This window comes from Canis lupus, chromosome 26, assembly GCF_048164855.1.
Source record: "Canis lupus baileyi chromosome 26, mCanLup2.hap1, whole genome shotgun sequence".
Taxonomy (NCBI): Eukaryota; Metazoa; Chordata; class Mammalia; order Carnivora; family Canidae; genus Canis; species Canis lupus.
In genome coordinates this window covers 13,974,439-13,997,293 of record NC_132863.1, presented here as the reverse complement: position 1 = coordinate 13,997,293, position 22,855 = coordinate 13,974,439, and the positions used below count along the sequence as shown (strand labels likewise).

Genomic DNA, 22,855 nt, shown 5'->3' with positions numbered 1-22,855 from the left:
CATATTTTATTGGTCAGCAAATCACAAGGTCAAGAGAGAGGAAATAGACTCTGCCTTTTAATAGGAGGAACAGCAAACATATACAGGGAAGGTGAGGAATTGTTGGTGGCCATCTTTGGAGATTTTTTTTACCAAAGTTCCCTTATCTATTAAATGAAGTGTTGAATTAGGGAGTCTCTAAGGATGTGCTCGCCCTACATTTTTATGATTCTATAAATTTTTATTTGAGGAATTTTTTTGTGTATGTTATAGTGGAAAGAATTTGGTCGTTGGAGACAGAAAGGTCTGGATTTAAATCAGGGCCTTAACATTGACTTGCAGTTTCCAAAACGACATACTCTTTCTGAGCTTTTGTATTCAGCTGTTAAATAGGGTTAAATAAATAGTGTTAACATAAACTCTCTTCTGGGATAATTGTCCATCGAAGCACAGAGTCATCTTTCAGAAAGTGTTAGCATTCTTTTCTTTCTATTCGTGTTACCTGACATGGGCTTTTTTCAAAGCCAGTAGGAGTTGAAGACATTAATTGCAGGTCTTTTTAATTCTAATATGAAGATGTTCAGGTCTTTAATCACGTTTTGTGGGTGATAGGATATTTTTGTGAGATCAGAAGCTCAAACAAGACGATTCGGCTTGTTTACCCATGTTGGTGTTATGAATTATCCCTCGAACACATTGCTATTTAGAAAACACGCTTAAAAATAACTAATTTGAAAATGTATTTTGGCCTGTGCACAGCTGACTTATTTGGCATTTCTAGTATCTTTTGTCTGGAAGAATGAAAAAAAAAAAAAAGCCCATGTGGGGTGGCCAGCATTCTGTCTGGTGGTTTTGGACTGTGAGAGTACCTCGCCCATGGGCCAGGACCAATAGGTGAACTGGGACATGTGCTTCCACTGCCATGTGAAATGGGTCCAAAAAGCTCAGAGACTGAGAAGAGTAAGAGAAAAGAAAGATTGTATTCACTGAAGCACTAATTGTCAAAGTGCTTTCCTTGGATCAGCAGCATTAGCATCTCCTACACTAATTGTGGTATGTATTTTTGTCATAGTGTGATTGTGAAGGTTAAATGCAATAATTCATATAAAGTGTTTGGCAAGGGTAATCATTTTAATAAATATTAGACATTATAATAATACTGTCATCATAAATACTAATCATTTTGATTAAGTTTTTCTTCCAGGATGTTTCATGAAGCAACTTATTTTGCACTTCTTAAAGCTGCCAGAGTTCTTTTTAGTCCTTTTTAAAGTTTCACAGATGGTCTGTCAGTCTAGCTGTATTTCATGTTGTTATGTAAATGAAGACTTGTTTATGCAATGTCTTAAGGTGTTTCTTACAAAAGCTCATAGTTCTAAAGAAGATATTCCTCAGTCCAAAGTGATGTTGAGAAATCATATAACATAGTTATGCAAATATGTTCAAAGCCTTAATGTTTGTGGGAGTCATTTATGCCATTTAATGAATCCCCAGGCAATGTCTGAACTCTGGAGTTTGCTTTTAAGGGCCATTCTGTCTCTAGACCTCCTTTCTTTCTTCTTTTAGATCTTGATGTCCTTAAACAAGTCTCTGTGGAAGTTCCCCCCCCCCCCCTTTTTTTTTTTTTTCCATTTGTGGTCTCATAAGGATCATGGTTAACCCCAAAAGGAAGGCCAGCTAGGCTGTGGGGGCCTGGGCTAGGGCCTGGAGCCTCTACACCTCAGCCTGCTGCCTTATTCACTTCCTCTTTTCTTCTCCTTAGCACTATGTTTAAGCCAAATCTCAAAGTGAAAAGCAGTTTATTTGTCTTTGGGACTTGCTGATTCAGAGGCATGGGTGCTCTCTGGGATGTCACTGTCTGACCGCTGAGCTGTCAACTATCCTTTGGCTGAGCTGTCAGCTTCCTTCTGGCGCCTCCTTCTAGGACTAGAAGTGGTTGCTTTCCCCAAGGAAGCCTCGGCTGCAGGCCATGGCCAATGATTGACAGTTTGTCTTGGTTATACTTGCTTGTCCTGGCCCAAGGGCTGGTGTTTATCCTCATATCTCTTGCCTCTCTGGGGGAGGATGTAGAGTGGCTCATATAAAACTGCTGTTCCCTTGGAGAATGAGATACTGAGGCAGGGGCCCCAGAGAGCATTCTGCTCTGGATTTTCAGCAATTGTTCCCTGGAAGCTCTTGCTGTGTTCCATGGAAGAACCCAACTTCCCTGTCCCTGCTCCAGCTCAATGGTACTGCTCCCAGCAGTTTAATGTATTGAGGTTCTGCATAGAATTTAATGGGGGAGGGGAGACATAAAACACATTGAAGAACACCAATGTAGTTCAGCTCCTTCACAGCGGAGGTCAGAATCCCTGTGGAGCAGAAGACAGAGATCTGAAAAGTTGCCCAAGAGAATTTTGTGCCCTACAAAGAGAATAAGGACTCTATTGGACTGGTGGTAGTGAAGGTTCATTGGAAGAAGAAACAAATCTGGCAGGCTGCCAGGGCTGAAAAAGGATACTTCATGATAAGGGAATGGAAGTGTCTCAGAGTACGCCAGCATTGAGCTTCCTGAAGGCCTGGAGACAGCTTTTGGCCCCCCATGGCCCAGCTCCACCATGGACTTTTCTTTGACAAGCAGGGCCCTGGTCTCTGCATCTTCCTGACATTCTCCCTCTGCTGGTATCTTTCTGCTCCCCATGCACGTTATAAAATGTGATGGCTCCTCACCTCCCAAGTGGTAGATTTTTTAACTTCTAGAGGTGAGCTTCGGCAGGTACCCACCTTTGCTCCAATGACTGTGAAATAGGGGCAGTGTCACTTAGCACATATGTGGTTGTCCATGCCTATACTTAACCTTGGGCATGGCAGTTAGAAAAAGGGGCACAGAGTACCTCAGAAGTTATGCAGTAGTACTTAGGGTTTAGAGACTTTACTTTGAGATGTCTCCTTGGCAATCCCATAGACAGGCTTTCTTACAGAACATAATAATGAGTACTTAAAGTTTGTAAGAGGCCTCAGGGGCATCCTGGAGATAGCTAGAATAATCTGACCCTTGAGAAGGTTCTCTTGGTTACTGGGGATGAGGATGATCATAATTAGGGCTTTACTTACAGTTTGCAACTTGCTTTATTGTTGGTATGTATACTAAGGTGCTTGAAGGTTGTTCACATACTGTAGTGTTTGATATGTTATGGTAGTTACACCAAAATATTACTACAGTCAAGAAAAGTATCAAAGAGGATGTCATTCTACTAACATTTCTGAATGTCTACTCTACAGATGACATTGTGAGTCAGGAGAGGACCCAACCTTGAGTAGCGTGAATCTGTCATTAAATCTTAAACTTCAAAGCACTGAATACATTCCAAAGACTCAGCTTTGAGCCCACATATTTGATTTTTGACTCAGCATTCCATTTGCATTTCCTCCAGTGTGTGAAACAACGAAAACTGAATTGTAGATTTAGTATTTTTAATTGTCACCAAGTCGTGCTGCTAGCCACTGTGCAGAGTCTTTTAACAGCTGATGAAACGCTTTTTTAAAGATGGCCTGGTGGGATCAGATGTTGCTGCATCATTGCCAATGCCGCCTGAGCCTGTTTCACTTCCCACAATGACTGATTCTCCATCTGCCATGACAGTGCATTCCTGAGCTGCTGCCCCTTCCCTGGGTTGGTGACTAGAATGTTTATTTTTAGGAGAAATTAAAATTATCCAGAGAAGGGTGTTTTCTATAAAATTTACATGACTCAGCCCTTTACTGCAGTAATCAGGGAGGGGTGTGTGTGTGTGTGTAGACCTTAAAACACTTTTTATAAAAAAATTAAAACTACCAAAGGGGAGGAGTATAATGAACACTGCTGTGCCCATCACCCATATTCTATGTTGTGGACAGTTTTAAATTAAGTAATATGTAAGTTGAAGGCTAGTTTGCAAAAAGTGAGTGGTACCATGTGACCTTAACACTCATGTGTTTAAACTGAGTTTTCCAAATTTCAGCACTGTTAATAGTTCTTCACAAAATCAAAAGAGTCTGTTCTTTCCTTCAGTTTAAATTCTAAGAAATATTATTACAAGTGTATAGGTACAAGAGATCTTGTTAGGGTGTTAATGTGGATAGTCCATGGCAACAGGATCCATAAAAGCTGCTGATTTTGGTTGTCTAGGTTCTGAAGATACCAGAATTCCTTAGATTTCTGATTCCTTAGATTTGGGGAGTATTACTGCACAATAGTGATATAGACTTCACTAGTTTTCCTACCTGTGGGGCTCTTTTTTTTTTCTTTAAGATTTATTTATTTATTTGAGAGAGAAAGTAAATGGGGAGAGGGGCAGAAGGAGAGAAACTTCAGGCAGACTCCCTGCTAAACATAGAGGCTGACTTGGGGCTTGATCTCTTGACACATGAGATTATGACCTGAGCCGAACCAAGAGTCGGAAACTCAACTGACTGAGCCACCCAGGCGTTCCGCCTACCTGTGGGATCTTGATTCCTTTTCTCCAACATGGGGATAATGTGTCAGTTTTCATAGCATTGTTACATAAAAAATGTCTAACCCAGTGCCTGGCAATTAGTAAGCATTCACTAAGTCTCAGCTATCAGTAATCACATTAAAGACACAGCTGGGAGATAGAGCTGTTCTAAGATTGTGCAGGCTCCTTCTTGCCCTTTCAGGTATTTCATTTCAGCAGCCTAGTATGTGAAGCACAAGTGTGGTATGATGGGGTTGTGGGGTTGTTATTGTTGGGTTTTTTTTTTTTTTTGGTCACCGGCTCTCTCTTAAAAGCTTTCGTGATAGCAAAAGAACGGTACTCATATTTATTACCTACGGAACTGGTGTTTGTCACATATTAATCTATTTAATTCTCACAACATTGCCAACTACGCTTTACTGTTGACAGTCATGGAGGTAAAGGACAGTGAGCTTGAAGAATTGGCTCAGGTTGGAGGTTAGAATGGTAAAGTTAGGTTTCAAGCCTGGGACCTCTTACTGAAAGTTGTATGCTTTGATGAAGAAGGCAGAGACTGCTAGATGCAGTCTTGTAAAGATATTAGTTAAGAATTGCCCTTGACCAGTAATAATAGGACTACTTATAGATTTTAATTTTTTTACACTTTATTTAAAAAATTATTTTATTTTTATTTGACAGAGCACAAACAAGAGGAGTGGCAGAGGGAGAGAGGGTGAAGCAGGTTCCCCACTGAGCAGGGAGCCCGATTTTGGGAGTTGGTCCTAGGACACCTGAGCCAAAGGCAGACCTTAACCGACTCAGCCACCCAGGTGCCCCTAGATTTTAGTTGTTAATGTTTAAATAACTATATTACTAACATTTACTAGCTGTATTAAAAACCCTCTCTTGGGAAATAAGCAGGGCAGATGTAATTATTAAAGAGGGGACCCTGGAGCTCTCAATTCTGGTTCTTTATTGCCCTCCCTTCAAAAAAGTCTTTCAGTGAAAAAGATGCATTGAAGATCATATTAGTCATAGGTCAGTTTTGGGCTCCATTCTCCTTAATGAACCAGGCCACTTCTGCCAAGCCCTTCTTCGGGTAAGTGCCCCTCTCAAGGGAGAGATTCTTGAGCTCCTTTGGCTTACCAAATGGATAGGGTGAGAGAGAATGAAGAGGGACAGTGAGAGAGGAAGAGGTCAGTCCCAAAGCAAAAGACATGTTGACTCCATAGTTAGGGAAAAGGAAAAGAAAACTGCCCAAGAGCTAGAGTTCCAGGGACAGGCTGGTCAGTCCTTCCCCAACTAAGGCCTCTGCCTTGGTCTTGACCTAGTTTGAGGGAAGAAGTTAGGGAGACCTTGGGAAGTGAGTGGTATCATTGAGCTCTACCTAGATGCCCACATATCAGTGACTATGGCTTCTTCCCAACATGACAAATCTGCCTCTCCGGTTGGGGATAATCTGGATAGTCAGCTGGTGTGGATGCAAAGTAAAAATCAGTGTGCGGTAACCTCTAGACTCTTCGTGTACTTCTTTTTTCAAAACCTATGGAAAATCAAAGAAATCCTGAAATGCATAACGAAGAAAAATTGTATGCCCACCACTCATATTTATATTCTAATAGTTAATATTTTTGCAGTATTAACCTTTATACTTTTATTTAAAAACAGACAATAGACTTGTTTTATACAAACTTGTTTTATTAAAACAAAAAGGACCCTTTTTCATTATGAAGAATTCAAATATGAAAAAAAAGATCACTCAAGATCTCTTTTGGAAACAGCTCTTGCTAGCTTTAGATGAACGTCATTCCAGGTAGATACTATGAATATATCATATATACTGATAGAATGATCACAGCAAAAGGTAGAAGCACTTTTGTTAAATCTTGGATATTACAGCTGTTACTTCAATTAAAAACAAAATGTAATTTTACTTTAATAGTAGAAAAAAGCTGAATTGAAATGTAAGGAATTGTATCTCAGATTTCTTCTCATGTAGATTTTATTTCCTGAAAGATATCCCTAAGATTAAAATAGTTTGCAAATAAGCAGCTGAACTCATTTTTTAAAAGCCAGATTTCAGCCTTAGGCCCCAGGATAGACCACTTGCTTTAAGAGTGGGCAACAGCCTCTCACCCTTTCTTCTCATCTCACTATTTTTGTTATTTTTATGTTTTTCAGTTTTGTATTATTGACATTTTTGTCCCATGCTGTTCAGTATGGTAGCCACTGACTGTGTGTGGCTATTTAATTTAATTTTATTTTATTATTATTATTTTTTTAATTTTTATTTATTTATGATAGTCACAGAGAGAGAGAGAGGGGCAGAGACACAGGCAGAGGGAGAAGCAGGCTCCATGCACCGGGAGCCTGATGTGGGATTCGATCCCGGGTCTCCAGGATCGCGCCCTGGGCCAAAGGCAGGCGCCAAACCGCTGCGCCACCCAGGGATCCCGGCTATTTAATTTTAAACTTAAATTTACATAAAATTAAAAATTGAATTCTTCAGTCTCACCACATTTCAGGAGCTCAGTTAGCCACAGGTGGCTAGTGAGTTAGTGCAGGTATTACAGAAAGTTCTCTTGGACAGAACTGTGTGTCTTGAAGGGGTTATTGGAGGTGCTTATCCCGAATTCTTTCATGTTTGAGACTGTCTCTTATTTGCCATTATATTTGCAGGCTACTTTGGCACATATTTTCTTTCCCTCAGGATCTCGTAACAGAACTTTCACCAGTGTCTTCTGCTGTGGAGAAATGTAAAGCCAGCCCAGTATTTCCTTTGTTATACAGATGACTTGTTTTTTTATTCTTGGATACCGGAAAGATTTCATAAATATCTCTCAGTCTGGAGTACTGTCATATCTTCTAAAAAAAAAAAAATTTCTGGAACATTTGTTTTTTGGTCTACAAATTCTGTTCATTCTTCATCCCATGGAGATTTTTTTTTTTAAAGAATTTATTTATTCATGAGAAACACACACGGGGGGAGGGAGGGGAGGGAGAGAAGCAGGCTCCATGCAGGGAGCCTGACGTGGGACTCGATCCCTGGTCTCCAGGATCAGGCCCTGGGCTGAAGGTGGTGCTAAATCCCTAAGCCACCTGGGCTGCCCCCATGGAGATTCTTAGGTTGTCTCTTATCCTATGTTGTCTCTTATTCTTAGTTGTCTCATCTCTCACCTGTCTGTTTCTTACGTTGCCCACTTCACAGATAGGTCCTCCTATTAAATTATTTTCATTCGCTTTCTATATTTACTTTTCTCTAATTGTTTTAATGTCTTTGTTTCTTTTATTTTTTAATCTGAAATGATTATACTAACCATATCATCATGATTGTCAGTAAATTAGTTTTTAGGGTTGGTAATTTCTTGTCTTGTTTTGTTTTCACTTATTATTTATATAATGATACTAATTTTGATCGAGTCCCGCATCAGGCTCTCTGCAGGGAGCCTGCTTCTCCCTCTGCCTATGTCTCTGCCTCTCTCTCTCTCTCTCTCTCATGAATAAATAAATAAAATCTTAAAAAAAACCCACAAAAAATAAAAATATTTGCTGAGTCACAGTTTCTAGAAATCTAGATGCATCTTGTTTAGGATTTCTCACAAGGATTTAATCACTTGTCAGCTGGGACAGCAGTCTTCTCAAGGCTTAGTTAGGGAAGATCTTATTTCTAGGTCACTCACATGATATTGGCAGGATGTTTCAAGTGCTCACTGGCGGTTAGCTGGAGACATCTGTTTCTCAACACATGTGCCTCTCCAGAAGGCACCTCACAACATGGCAGGTGGATTTCCTCAGAGAGAGCAAGAGAGGGTGCCCAAGATGGAAGCACAACCTCTTTGTAACCTAACCTCAACATTATATCACATAATCACCTCTGCCACCTTCTGTTTGTTAGAAGCAAGTCATTAAACCTAGTCCAAAATCAAGGGAACAGGGTTATAGAAGATCGTGAAAACCAGGAGATGAGATCATTGGAGGCCATCACACCCTCTTTACCATTTTATTCTGTTTTATCATTGTCTTTGGGTTCTTGATTTAATGAATTTTCTCCCTAGCCCTGAGTGGCTTGGGTTTCTTGAAGCAATTAGATACTCCTATTTCTCACATTATGCTTCCCTTTTAGAGTGGCATATGCCTTTTGCACATGTTCCTTTTTTATATCGTGCTTTTTCATAGAAACCCAAAGCCATGCCATTTATTTCAATCTCCATTTTCTGTGGCTCTGTTCACACATTCTATTTGCTTTGATACAGTGTGAATGACTTTTTTATATTCTTCCCTCTGTATCTGATGCCAGTTAATTTCCCTTCAAACTAAAGTTTGAGGATTGGGTATTTTGGCCAGTCCATTTTTATGAAGCTGTAAAGGATGGTCTCTGGAGGAAGGAAGCTCAGTTGCAGTAAGGAAGTTAATACCACTATATCTGGATCCTCCTCTCTTCTGAGGTTCTGTTAGAGGTCCTGTGCCAGAATTCATTCCTTGTTGGGGAAGGGTGAGGCAGGGCTAGATCATCTTCTGTGAAAACGTTCTGTTGTTAACTCTGCCCTCCAAAAGGCTGTTTCCCATATTTAATAGAAGGGAATAAAAAGCAGGTTTGCTGGAGTAGGCAGATAAGCTGAGGCAACATTTTGGGGTGATGACTCTAAAACTAAACTATAGGGGATCCCTGGGTGGCTCAGTGGTTTGGCGCCTGCCTTCAGCCCAGGGCGTGATCCTGGAGTCCCGGGATCGAGTCCCACATAAGGCTCCCTGCATGGAGCCTGCTTCTCCCTCTGCCTGTGTCTCTGCCTCTCTCTCTCTCTCATGAATAAATAAATAAATAAAATCTTAAAAAAAAATAAAACTAAACTATGATGACTCTTGCACAACTATATAGATTTATTAAAACTTATCAAATTGGCAACCTAAAATAGGTAAATTTTATGATATGCAAATTAAAACTAAATAAAATTGTTTTACAAAAGCATATTTGTTCAGTGTGCTTTTCTTGAGAATTAGAAGTATTAAGAATAATTTTCAGGATGGTGATGACTCAGTAGTCCCAACAATTCATGTTTATTAATTAATTTAGTGGACGTGTACTACCATTGTTAAGTAAAACCAGAAAGATAGTTTTATAATTATTATGGAATGAGTTGATTGGTTCTCTTTAGCTTCACTAGCAACCAACATGCTAGTTTGCTAGTATTGATTGGATGGTATATAAATGAAAATGTCCTACCTAAATGTTGCAAAAATGCAAATGGATTTTATTTATTTTCCAAATGTAAAAGAAGCCAGGAGCAAAAAGAAGAAAATGTGAAGTAATGCTTTCCTAAAAATATTCTATGATGAGCTAGCCTTTTATTTATGTAGAATCGAGTAGAGCCAAATCTTGATGATCTTAAGATTGCAAAGATTTGATATATTGTAGATAAGGAATTACAAAATTACAACCTTCATTTTTTTTAAGATTTTATTTATATATTTATGAGAGACACACAGAGAGAGGTAGAGACATAGGCAGAGGGAGAATCAGGCTCTCACAGGGAGCCCAATGCAGGACTCGATCCTGGAACCCTGGGTTCATGCCCTGCGCCAGCCAGACGCTCAACTGCTGATCCACCCAGGTGTCCCACAAACTACATTTCTTTTAGCAGGAGCTTTTTTTTTTTAAATTTTTTTTTTTATTTATGATAGTCACACAGAGAGAGAGAGAGGCAGAGACACAGGCAGAGGGAGAAGCAGGCTCCATGCACCGGGAGCCCGACGTGGGATTCGATCCCGGGCCTCCAGGATCGCACCCTGGACCAAAGGCAGGCGCCAAACCGCTGCGCCACCCAGGGATCCCCCTTTTAGCAGGAGCTTTATTCACTTATCTAAGGTATCTTTATTGGGTGCTCATTACTCTGGTAATCAATTAGTTGCAAAAAGAAATATGGCAAGCTTCCTACTGGTCAGCCTTCAGCAAACAGATAGGTAAAGACTTCTGCGTGCTTGTCACTGTTAGGCACTGTGGTGGGACATACGAAAACTGTGAAGTCCTTAAAGGAGGAGCTGGATCTTACAAATTTCTTTTTATATCTCTGATCTTTGTATATTACAGATGTTTTGTAAATATTTAATGCGTGAGTGAATAAAAGAATAAGAAAGATGTACTCCTTATCTTCCAGAAAAGTATATTCTAGTTAGGAGACTAAATTACATGCATATGAAAAAGATAGATGATAACCCAGGGCCCCTTATACATCCCAAGTATTCACATTGTCCGAGTTGTGCCTGAAAAAGGTGGAGAAGGGTGGTGGCTAAGAGTGCTCAGAAGAGCCAGGAGAGTTAGTGATAATTGAGTGGGTACACCTGCATCCTGAATAAGAACAGAGAATATTCTTGAAAAGGCCAAATGCACTGGCTTCAAGGTAGAAATGAAAATGGTTTTCTGGAGATCTGGGAGACAGGACAGAATCTGGATGCAGAGGAAAGAACTGAGAAAATTGAGTTGGATGGAAAGAGTGGCTGTAGTGCCCATGGCTTTGAAAGCATAAGTGTAGAGATTGGGTTTGTTTTATTGGGTACTGTGGAGTCAGTGGGTTCTTGAGCCAAGAAACAATTAGATTAAAATTTGTAAACTCACTCTTAAAACTCACTCTTAAAGTTACTGATTGACCCTGTGGATAATTTTGCTCTTTTTTGCAAATCAATATGCAAGATGCTTATGGATTTTAATAAGGTTTGTACGTTTGATTGTTGCATTTTCTTTTTTTTTTTTCTAGCACCTTATGCACATTCTTCATTTTTTAATTTTCCTACATAGGGATTCTAACATAGTCTTGCAAATAAAAACAAAAATATTTTATTTGAAACATGGAGGCAGAAATTCATTGAGGGTGTTGTATGCAGGACACAAGTGAGGAGTTTAGATGTGAGGTACTACACAGGATGGTCAGAACATCATCGAGGAAGTGATGAAATGCTTCTGGAGGAAAGAGAAGGTGCTGCTTTCTGCTTGGGAGCCAAGGACTGGAAGATGGGACCTGTGCACCAGGCGCTTTCCTATGTTTTCTTTTAGTTCTCACCACCTCCTGGTAAAAATCATCCCTAAGACAGAGGAGAAAGGAGGCTTAGGGCTGATATATATGGAAGTGAGCATCTCAGTCATAGGTCTGGATGAATTTGTTGATAGTACGTTAATAGGAAAGGCAATCAGTCTTATAACTCAGTATTGTTAGATCTCTCCTGGGATAATTGATTAGGCAGAGGATATAAGCAGAGCAGTCCAGTGTCCCTGTTTATGAAAAGTTAGACTCTAAGATCATAGTCCCTTGAGTGTTGTTTAGAATCAAGTTAGTTACCCTAAATACCGAACCCTGCCATTTCTCAGAAGCTTTAAAAATTGTCCTTTGAAAGGATTTCTAGTCTGAAAAATTTCTCCTGATGAAACAAAGTAATGCCCCAGATTTTGCATTCAAACGTACTTCGTTTCTTTCAAATAATCAAATGAGAGGTACGATTAAGTGTATTGGTGTAGTTCTCTTCATCATTTGATTTTGATTTGTTTCAGTGTGGGCCTTGCTGTCCTACTCAGTAAGCAGAGCAGCCCCCAGACCTTGTCAGCTGTGTACTCTCTATCCTATACTGTAGAAAACTCCTCCTTCAATAGTTCTTGGAAGGTTAATGAGGACACCCACCACCACCACTCTTACCACCCCTACATTCATTCTAATCCTGCTCTTCTATTATTGCTCTTATTTACTCAGACATTTTTTAGAACTGTAATAACTTGTTAGATCTTGTGCTGTAAAACATAATTCCCAATTTTCCAAGGCCAGCTGTAAATCAGGATTCTAAAGGCCTTAATGGAAAAGGGTGGGTATGTGTTTGTTAAGAGGCCATTTAGAGAAACCAGTTCCATGTAATTTTTAATACAGTTCTTTGGATAGACTTTTTTTTATGACTCACTGTTACAGATGTCATTAATTTATAATGGAACATAGACAATATGACAGTTATCTTCAGACTCAAGAATACTTAGGCACTAAGATGAGTGATGATTGAACAGAGACTGCTGCAAAATGCCACTGCCAGGATGCAGCCCTAAGATGAAGGATGAGCCTGAGCCTTGTTGCCTTTGACCCTGCTCTGCCGGCCAGCTGCTCTCTGTATATATAGCCTGGGTGGCAGAAAGAAACAGGTCTGCTGGAACTCCAGGGCCCTCGAGGTGTCGTCTCACCAAGGGAAATTCCACACATGTGTTTTCTTTCCTAGGCAGGCTAAGATGTGTGAGATGAGCAGTCTTGGACAATGTGGGAGATACTTCATTTGTTCTTCCTCCACAGTCATGTTTCCATATATTCCCCTCCTCTGGACAGTAGACATTTTAGATGAGGGCTGGCCTGTGACAAAAATATTTCAGGCATTTTTGTGAGGGAGGATATTAAAATATGTTGGTGAGCATTTATTGACCAAATGGAATCATATTTTTCCCTTTGCGTTTATTTTTTAATGTTTTTGAAATGTTCTATGGGCTTTTGCAAAGTTAGCTTGCTGTGGATGGGAGAAGTCCTACCTGAGTTTGTAAGTAGGGCCTGTTGTCTCTGGACCTTGCAATATGCAATATGTGCCAGTAGCAGAGAGAATCTTCTACTAAATAGGAAAGGTTGCAGGTATAGAGTTAGGAGACCTGGGGTCCCCTCAGGTCCTGAGTAGAATTCTCTCATAAGTGCTTGATATGCACTGAATTTTGTCCCCCACCTCCCACAAAGAGATGTGTGGAACTTCTAAGCCCCAGTACCTCAGCATGTAACCTTATTTGGAAATAAGGTCTGTAAAGAGGTAATCAAATTAAATGATGTCTTTAGTGTGGGCCCTAAGCCAGTATTACTGGTATCCTTATAGAAAGGGGAAATTTAGGTGCAAGACAGGCATGGGGGGAAGATAGAACACCATCCTCGAGCAGAAGAACGGGGGACATGGAATTCGTTTCATGCCAGGAGTAAGGTATCGAATAGATTTTCCCTCACAGCGCTCAAGGGGGAACCTACCTCATTGCACCTTCATTTCAGACTTCTAGCCTCAAGAACTGTGAGACAATAAACTTTTGTTGTTTTAAGCCATCCACTTTTTGGTACTTTGATATGGCAGGCCCAGGAAATGAATACAGTTCTAATCCATCTCCCTTCCCCCAACAAAGCCACAAAACTTTGAGCGAGTCTCTCAACCTCCTAGACTTCTGCTTCCTTATTTGTCAACTAGCAGCCTTGGAGTAGATGATGTCAGGACCTTCCTGCTCTGACATTTGATGATTAATACTTCAAAAAGTATACTCCATTTCCAGCAAAGTAATAATTGTTACATTTCTTAATATAGCTAAAACACGCAAAGAAGAAGTTTTTTTCAGTTCCCGATTTTGTTCTTTTCATTCAGGAGTCATTCTTGATACTTCCCTTTATCTAAGAGATTGGGCAAGGCTGTCCCTTCCAAGTTGACACACTAAACGAATGACAGCTTGTCTAGTCCGTATGTAATACGTAACCAAAGAACATGTCACTTGAGAGCATGCGGCTACATTCTACTGGTTGGAAGTTAGCATGTTTTGGATGACATTTCATTAACTTTTCTTCCTTATATCTGTAGGATGATTTCTTTTAGATGTCCACAGGCTTACTCTATTTTTCCCAAAGGAACCTGCCACGTAGATACAGGCCGCTCAGGTATTTGCTGGAGATCTTACCTCTTTGGTGACTAGCAGCACAGCAAGCACCCTGTGCACTGTGAAGTGTTCTTCCTGCCAGAGTCTCACATGTCCAGAAGTTCTGCAGGGGAGCTTGGTTCCTTCTTGCTTGACTTGTCAATAGCAGATAGTTCTGTCTACTGATGCAGCAAAATTAAGACATTGGATTTAGTGCTGTCCTAGAGGAATGCAGTGAGGAGACAGTTGCCCACCTCTTCAAGAAATGTCTTTCCTCACAAAATCAGCAACTGAAGCGTGTAAGATATCTTTGAAATTATGCTCCCTTTGGATCTGCTCTGTAGTTTTTTTTTTCTTTTTTCCCCTTAATCTTTATATGATAGTGATTTTTTTTTAATGTGCCTTAACCTTGTTAAGAAAAGATAAGTAAAAGAAAGTTATTTTCTCACTCTAAAAAAAAAATCACATATTTTATTCAAAGTACAGAAAAGAAATTTTTTAAAACAAGATAAATGTAATGTTTAATAGCACTTGCCCTCCTATCTGAGGCTCTGTCATGTTCTTCCTATTTTCTCAGGGCTCTTTTATATCTTCTTCCTCTATTAGGATATTCCTTCTTCTCAATCTGTTAGAACTAAAAGACCAGGGAGTCAAGTTAGGCCTAGGAGAAGAATTTCAAAAGGGAATGGGAATAGCCATGGTGGGATATGGCTGGGTGGGCCTTAATGGCTCTTTCTGTTTTCTTTGTACTCCTTAGTGAAAGGGGTAGAGAAATGATTAACTTGAGGATGGTTTTACTATATCCAGCCAAATTAAAGACAAAGATTTTATTCACATTTGTTCACAAGCTTATCTGGTTCTTCAAGAATTACTGTGCTGTCTTCTAAAAGTGTTTTTATATTTTCATGCATGACATCTCCCTCTTGGCTTCCAGTCTGACTGAAATTGTCTTCCTCACTTTTTTCTACCCCACCTATTTATATCTATAAGTCAAAACGCAGGGAATGGCCTAAGAATGTCCTTAGTCTTAATATTTATTCTAAAGAGGCTCCAATGAATCACCTGCACGGATTAGAAAGAACACCACAACTTAGAAAAATACCATACCGTGAGAGGCCTTAGGAAAGAATTTCTACGGAAACCTAAAAAACATGGTGTGTTTTGAAAAGACTTCTTTTTAGTACTTAAAAGTAGTGAAAATCTCTTTTTTTAATATTAAAAACCTTCTCTGTATGTCTGTACATTAATTGTTTATTACTATAATTTTGTTTCTGAATAAAATAATTAAAAACCTTCCATTTCTGGCTCTTCTTTCTTCATGCTGGTTCTAGGCCTCTGCACTGGATTAAGCAGAGTAGCAGTGACAAAAGAGATGGTCCCCTAATTTGTCCATCTCGTTTTCTGTAACATTTTTCTTATGGTGTCAGAGGTGGGTTAGAAATAAAACTCATGAGAAGTCATAGTCTCATAGATTCTTAGAATAAGATTAAGGTCCCACATTGGTTATTCTGATGTCACATTGTTGAGACTGGTCACTTGTTCTGTGAATTTTGCCAGCTCTTTAGTTCCAGAGCCTTTTCTGGAGACCTAATGTTTTGGCATTTTTATTTCTCCCTTTGTGCTCTTTCCAAAGGACTCTGAAAGGATGGTAGATCTTGAAACCCAACCATCGTGTTGCTCTTAGTTAATAGAAGTTGAAAAGATTTGATGGGTCTGCAGTTAAAAATCATTGACCAAATAACAACTTAGATTTTTTCTTTCATTGTTTCGTTGTTTGTTTTAAAGCATCTCTGTCAATTTTCCTTCTCCCTGTGAGTATAGTTTCTCATGGTAAGAGTCCAGTGTGCATTCATTATTTGATTTGAATGCTCTGATTCAGTGGCTCTCAACTTGTTTTCTGCTACAACACAGATGGCTTTCACATGCTTCACATACTCACAGGGGGGTATCTAGGCCTATGCAGAATTCTAGGCAAGCTACTTGTAATTCCACCCCTTTATTTCCCATTCAGGAGAGTACAGTGAAAAGCAAGTGAAAGAATGGCTCTATCCCATTGCTGTCAGTTGGCTCCATTTCTTAAAAAGCAAATGGTTACAAACTTTGGCACTTGATTATTGTCTTTTTTAGTTATTTGTAGATTTGAATGATTTTTACTATTTGTATCTTATGTACTTAATAAAGTGAATAATGACATAAGCAACACCTTTGTACTCATTCTCTGATTTGAACATCTCATAACATTTTGCCAAATATAGGCAATATCTGTCAACTTCTCTTTAAGAATATGCAGTTAATATTTTAATGTTCTGTGTTTCTTCCTCAACTTCCCTATTTTTTAGATTATGATTTTATACCACTGAGATTGTTCATATTTATCCCCTTTAATCATGTTTATGACATTGTTTGGTCTTAGTTCTTAGTTCTTTGGTTTGGTTTGGGTTTCATGCATAACACTCTTTCCTTCCCCTTGACCACGTCTTCTCTGTTTACCCCTCAGTGGCCTGAGTTACTCATGCAAAGGAGTCTTTGAGAATGGCTCCTGGATCCCATGTTCCCTGAGGGTTTTTGCTTTTCCATTTTTGACATATATGGCTTTATGTTGTGTGTATTCTGGACCAGCAACTAGGACAGGTCTAACTCTTTCCCTCAAAGCTTTTGGACTTTGTCCATTGTCTTCTCCGATAACCAGTGTAAGGAAGTGTCCAGATAATTACCTTGTTTCTATATAAGAACAATTCACGAAAGTTTTCCCTTCATGACTGGATTTTTCTGTGTGCATGGCTGAAGAATGCCTGAGTTCTATAGCCTAAGCACCATTAAGCAATTACGCTGTATCAGCCTTCCCCAAAACATGATAGATCTGAAGATTTATTTATTTCTTAATTTCAGAGGGCATTTCTTCTATTAAATCTTTATACTTTTGTACTAGGTAATAGTTTGATACATACAGAAGAACATGTGTAATGTATTTGTAAACTATGAAGCACTAATTCAACAGAAATTCGTGAGCTCGTCACCCAGCATCACAGCTAGTACAATGTCAATATCATTGAGTTAAAAAAAATGACAGACACATTTGAATCTCCCTGTGTACCTCTCCTCAACCTGTAATTCTTTGGCCTGCTCAGAAATAATAATTGGTATTTACTATTTCTTTGTATGCTCTCATGGCTTTTCTATAAGCAAACATACCTATAAGCAGCATATAATACTGATTTGCATGTTTCCAGACTTCATATAAATGGAGGCAGCCCTGGTGGCTCAGTGGTTTAGCACCACCATCGGCCTGGGGCATGATCCTAGAGACTTGGGATTGAGTCCCACGTCAGGTTCCCTGACTGGAGCCTGCTTCTCCCTCTGCCTGTGTCTCTGCCTCTCTCTTTGTGTCTCTCATGAATGAATAAATAAAATCTTTAAAAATAAATGAATTAAATAAATAAATAAGTGGTATGCTGTGCATAGTATCCTGCAGTTTGTTTTCACCTTGTTAGGTCAGTGATACAATCACATTGGGACCTGTATCTCTAGTGATGGGTCTGCTGTGTAGGTTTGTTTTCTCTTTCATAACTATATGCCATTTATTTTCCCATTTTTATGTTGAATGTGTAAGTTTTTTCTCATTTTGTGCTATTCCCAGCAGTTTCTGAGGTGCATGCTGGTGTAGTTGAGGGAGAGTTGTACACAGTTGCTAGTTGCTTTACGAAATATACCCGGGATGGAATTGCTGGACTGTGGGAAACTGCTCATTTTTCGCTGGACACTGCAAAGTGCTCTCCACACTAAAGTGCTATTTTCCCTACCACCAGCAATGTTTGAGAATTTCCTATTCCTCACATCCTTGGGAATTCTTAATATTGCCAGAAATTTTACAGTCTTGCAGGTATAAAATGATATCTTAGAGTTGATTTTTATTTCTTCTACAGGTGTCCATATCTTTACTCATTTTTCTGCAGGATTATTTGTATTTATCTTTTGATATAATCTTTATCTGATATACTGATCTTTTGTCATTTGTATGTATTGCAAAAACTGATCTGTGACTTGATCAGAGACAAAGTAAAACCCAAGTTTTAAATTCCAGTAGTTAGATTTATCAGTCTTTATGATTTGTGTTTTTTAGATCTGCTTTAAAATATCCATCTTTCCAAGCAAAATGTGTCCTATATACAAAAGGTGCCCTATATACAAAATTTTTAGAGTTCGAGTTTTCATATTTAGGCCTTTAGTCCACCTGGTATTTGGTTTTATGTGTGACATCAGATAGGTATCTACTTTCACTTAATTCCAGATGGAAAGCCAGTTGTCCCAGAACAACTTATTCTATTTCCACTGATCTGTAATGCTCTTTTGTCATATATTATAATTCTAGATATACATAGATGTATTTTTGTTATTACCTTGTCTCTTGATAAGCCAGTGCCAACTTTTTAAAGATTGAAATATAATTGACTTATAACATTATATTACTTCCAGATGTATGTGATTTGATATATCTCTATATTGCAGAATGCTCATCTTAAGATAAATATTGTTAATATCTGTCACTACAGTTACCAGATTTTTTCCTTGATGAAAAGTTTAAATTTTTTAAAAATTATTTATTAAGGTTTTATTTATTTATTTGAGAGAGGGAGAGTGTGTGAGCTCAAGTAGTGGGAAGAGGCAGAGGGGGAAGCAGACTACCCCTGAGCAGAGAGCCTGAGACAGGGCTCCATCTCAGGACCATGACCTGAGCCGAAGGCAGATGCTGAACCAATGGAGCCACCCAGATGCCCTTAACTTTTTTTTTTTTTTTTTAAAGCTTGCTTTATTTATTAGAGAAAGAGTGTGCTGGGGGGGAGGCAAAGAGGGAGAGAGAGAGAAACTCAAGCAGACTCTATGCTCAGCACGGAGCCCATGTGGGGCTTGATCCTATGACTCTGAGATCATGATCTGAGCTGAAACTATCCAGGAACCCCTTTCGATGAGAGCTTTTAAGTTGTACTTTCAGCAACTTTCAAATGTACAAAATAGTATTATTAACTAGAATCATCATTGCATATTAAATTCCTAAGACTTATTTTATAACTGAGTTTTTACCTTTGACTACCTTTAATATCAGTTTTTTTGATTACTATAACTTTATATTCTACTTTTAAATTCATTTTCAAAATTGTCTGCTCTGGGCCTTTGATATTCCTTAAAAATTTAGAATTTTGATTCAAGTAACATTGATTTTGTTCATCAGTTGGAAAGTTTTGCCATCTTGATCATTTAGAGTCTTATCTTTTAACCAAGTCCATACTGGCCTTCTGAAAATCTTTTATTAGTAGGTTTTTCCTGGGCTTTTGTTACCATTGTTGCTACTGCTACTGTAAATGGGATTTTTTATTCTGTTGTGTTTTGTCATAGGTTATCACAGGATTTAGGAGAGTTCTTCATTTTTTATAGATTGATGTTGAAACCACCAACCTTATTGAATGAACTCTTTAATAGTTTCTCAGATATTTTTTTTAATGTAAATATTCATCATCTACAAATAAGTTCAGTTCTCTTTCATTTAATTCTATATATCCATTTTCTGTTTCTTGAATCATTGCATTGGGTAGGACCTCTGGTTCAATGATGAATAGATGTAGTCTGTACTTGTCTTATGTCTGACTTGAAAGAATTTTAGTCTCAATATTAAGAATAGCATTTGTGTTAGGTCTAGATAGATACAGCTTTTCTGATCAAAGAAGTTTCCCACTCGTCTGGTTTGCAACCATACTGTCTCATGAATGAATGTTGAAATTTATTAAAGATTTCTGAAAAGCATTTATTGAACTGATGATATTTTGATCTTTAATCTCTCGATATGGTATATTCTATTTGTAGATATTCTGATTTTGTCGATATTATTCCTGGGATAAACTCTGCTTTGATTGACCAGTATTAGGTTTTAGGATTACTGTAGCTATTTTAATAAGTGAGCTTTATTTTCAGAATTTTTTTTTTACTGTCTTTGTTACTAATCTTACTAAATGAGTTGAGTAGATCACCCCCCTTTTAATATTCTTTAGTAGTTTGCATAAGATTGGGATTATCTGTGTCTTGAAGACTTGGTAAAACACTCTTGTGAAACTGCCTGGGTCTTTGGGGGTAAAGTTTGGGAATGTAGACTTCTGATTATTGGCTTGTTTTCTTTATGTGTTACTGATTTGCACACATTTTAATATTTATTTTGAGTCCACTTTAGTAGTTAACATTTATCTAGACAAATAGCCGTTTCTTCTATATTTTCACATCTATTGCCATAGAATTGAGTTATAAGTTTTTCTTTTCTTTCTTTCCTTTTTTTTTTTTTAAACACTACTTTGGGGTACTGCTGGTGGCTCATTTGGTTAAGCATGTAACTCATGAACTAGGCTCAGGTCTTGATCTCAGGGTTGTGAGTTCAAGCCCTACATTGGACTGTGCTGAGGGTGAAACTGACTTAAAAAAAGACTCTTTAAAAATGCTACTGTATTTAAAGTTCTATCAGTCTTTTATCCAATATTATTTGTGCTAGAGGTTTGCCTGCTTAATTTGGTTTTGTTAGTAATATTTGCTATTTTTTCATTTACTGTTTAATTTTTACTTTCTTTATTCCTCTCACTTTTTCCCCCTTCTTCTATCTCTTCCTCTTTCCTTTAGTTTGCCCTGCCTTAAAATGAAATTATTTTTGGTTCCTTCTTGTGTTTTGGAAAATACACAAAGACTCTAAAATTACATCTATATATCACTTTAACTGCATGTTATATGTTTTGATATGCAGTACTTTAATCATTGTTAATTTCTGAATATTTTGTGTTTATTTATTTTTAAATTTATTTTGTGTTTTTTTTATTCTTATTTCCTAATTCCTGATTTATTTAGGATTGCATCTTGACTTTCCCAAACAGATAGTCCTAAAGAGCACCTACATTGTCATTTTCTAATCTAACTGCCTATATTATGGTTAAGAGGATGTGGTCTGTATGATCGCAGTTGGACATTTGTTGAGGTTTCCTTTCTGACGTGGTTCTTGGTCTGTTTTTGTAAATGTTCCTTGTATAATTGATAAGAATTGGCATTTAGCATTTATTAAATGCAGGATTCTACTTAAAAATCAGGTCAAGGTCATAAATTTTTTAAAAACATTTATTCATGAGAGACACACAGAGAAAGGTGGAGACACAGGCAGAGGGAGAAGCAGGCTCCTCGCAGGAAGCCCGATGCAGGACTTGATCTCAGATCCTGAGATCAGGCCCTGAGCCCAAGGCAGATGCTCAGTCGCTGAGCCACCCAGGCGTCCCTCAAGGTTATAAATTTTATTGCTCAGATATATGCTGCCTGATATCTCAGCTTCTGATAGTTTCTCTCACAATGGTTATAGAGTGGTTTTCTCCTTATAATTTTGTCAGTTTTTGCTTCATGTATCTAGAAGCCATGTTGCTAGGTACAAACAGATTCAGGATTGTTCCATCACCCTCCTGTATTTCTCTTTTTATTGTCAGATATTCTCCTTTAGTGATATTAATGTTTTTTCTCTCTGATGATAGTTTGTTTGATATTGACATTTTGGTTCAAATTTGCAAGATATTTGCTTTTCCAACTCTTTCTTTGCCTCTTCTCTTTCGTAAGCAACAGGTAGCTATTTTTTGTTTGCTTCATTATTTGCCTAGTATAATATAATATGACCTCTTCATTGATTACATTAATCCTGAGTATTAATATATTTGGACATATTATTTGCACTTATTTCGACAACAGTACCTTTTGCTTATCATTTATTTACTTATTTATTTTAAAATATTTATTTGAGAGTGAGCAAGCATGAGTTGAGGGGAGGTGGGAAGGGGCAGAGAGAGAAGGAGAAACAGGTTTCCTGCTGAGCAGGGAGCTCAACGTGGGGCTTATTCCCAGGACCCTGGGATCATGACCTGACCTGAAAGCAGACCCTTAACTGACTGAGCCACCCAGGGGCTCCATCATTTGTTTTCTTTATATCTTTCCCTTTCTTGCTTTCTGCCAGATTAATCAAAACTTTTTGTTTCCTTCCCACTTGAAGTCCCTCTTCTGTTTGAGAATATATATATTATATGTATTACATATGTATACATATAATAATTCTATTCTTATGGAGTTTATTCTTAATTCTTATTATATAGTTAAAATGATATTCAACTACAAGTAGCAGGAACCCTACTTATATACAAAAAAATAGGTATTTTTGTTTTTACATAGCACAAAATCTGGAGGTGAGCCTGCCATCAGGGACTGTGGCTCCTTTCAACTTTCTACTCCATCATCCAGAACTCTTGGCCTCTCCTCATTCTTGCTGCTTTACTGCTGCAAGCTGGTCACTGCACTTCCAGGCATCACATCCATCCATCAGGCAGCAAGAAATTGGGAAAGGCAAATGGGTAAAGAAAGCTGGGCCTACCAAGGAGTCCCCACCCCACTCCCCGATTTCTTTTTCTTTTTCTCTTTTTCTTCTCTCTCTCTCTTTTTTTTTAGTCAGAAAAACAAAGGCTTTTCTGAGAGCACCAAGACCCTTCTATTTTGTTGGTCAGAGCTGTGCCATGTAGCTTTCCATAGCTGGAAAGAGGCTGGGCTGAAATTGAGAATAGGCTTTGAGGAAAGGCCATCAGCAGTGTCTTCCACACAAACTTTAATGTAAATTTTTCTGATAAACTCTAAGTCTGCTCTAAGACTTTATGATAGCTTTTACATCACAGCTTCCTTTTAATTCCTGATATTTAATGGTCTCACTATAGTGTGTCTAAGTGTGGATTTA

The 22,855-nt window shown here is 38.4% G+C and overlaps 1 protein-coding gene and 1 long non-coding RNA gene across 2 annotated transcripts in view; both read left to right on the top strand.

The window, feature by feature from the left end:
• The window catches only part of SLX4IP (SLX4 interacting protein), a 184,526-nt gene that overhangs the window by 33,255 nt on the left and 128,416 nt on the right, over positions 1-22,855 (top strand).
• LOC140618087 (uncharacterized) lies at positions 2,045-5,665 on the top strand. The gene is made up of 2 exons (XR_012018262.1): positions 2,045-2,720; positions 3,241-5,665. It is a non-coding gene; the product is annotated as an uncharacterized lncRNA (long non-coding RNA).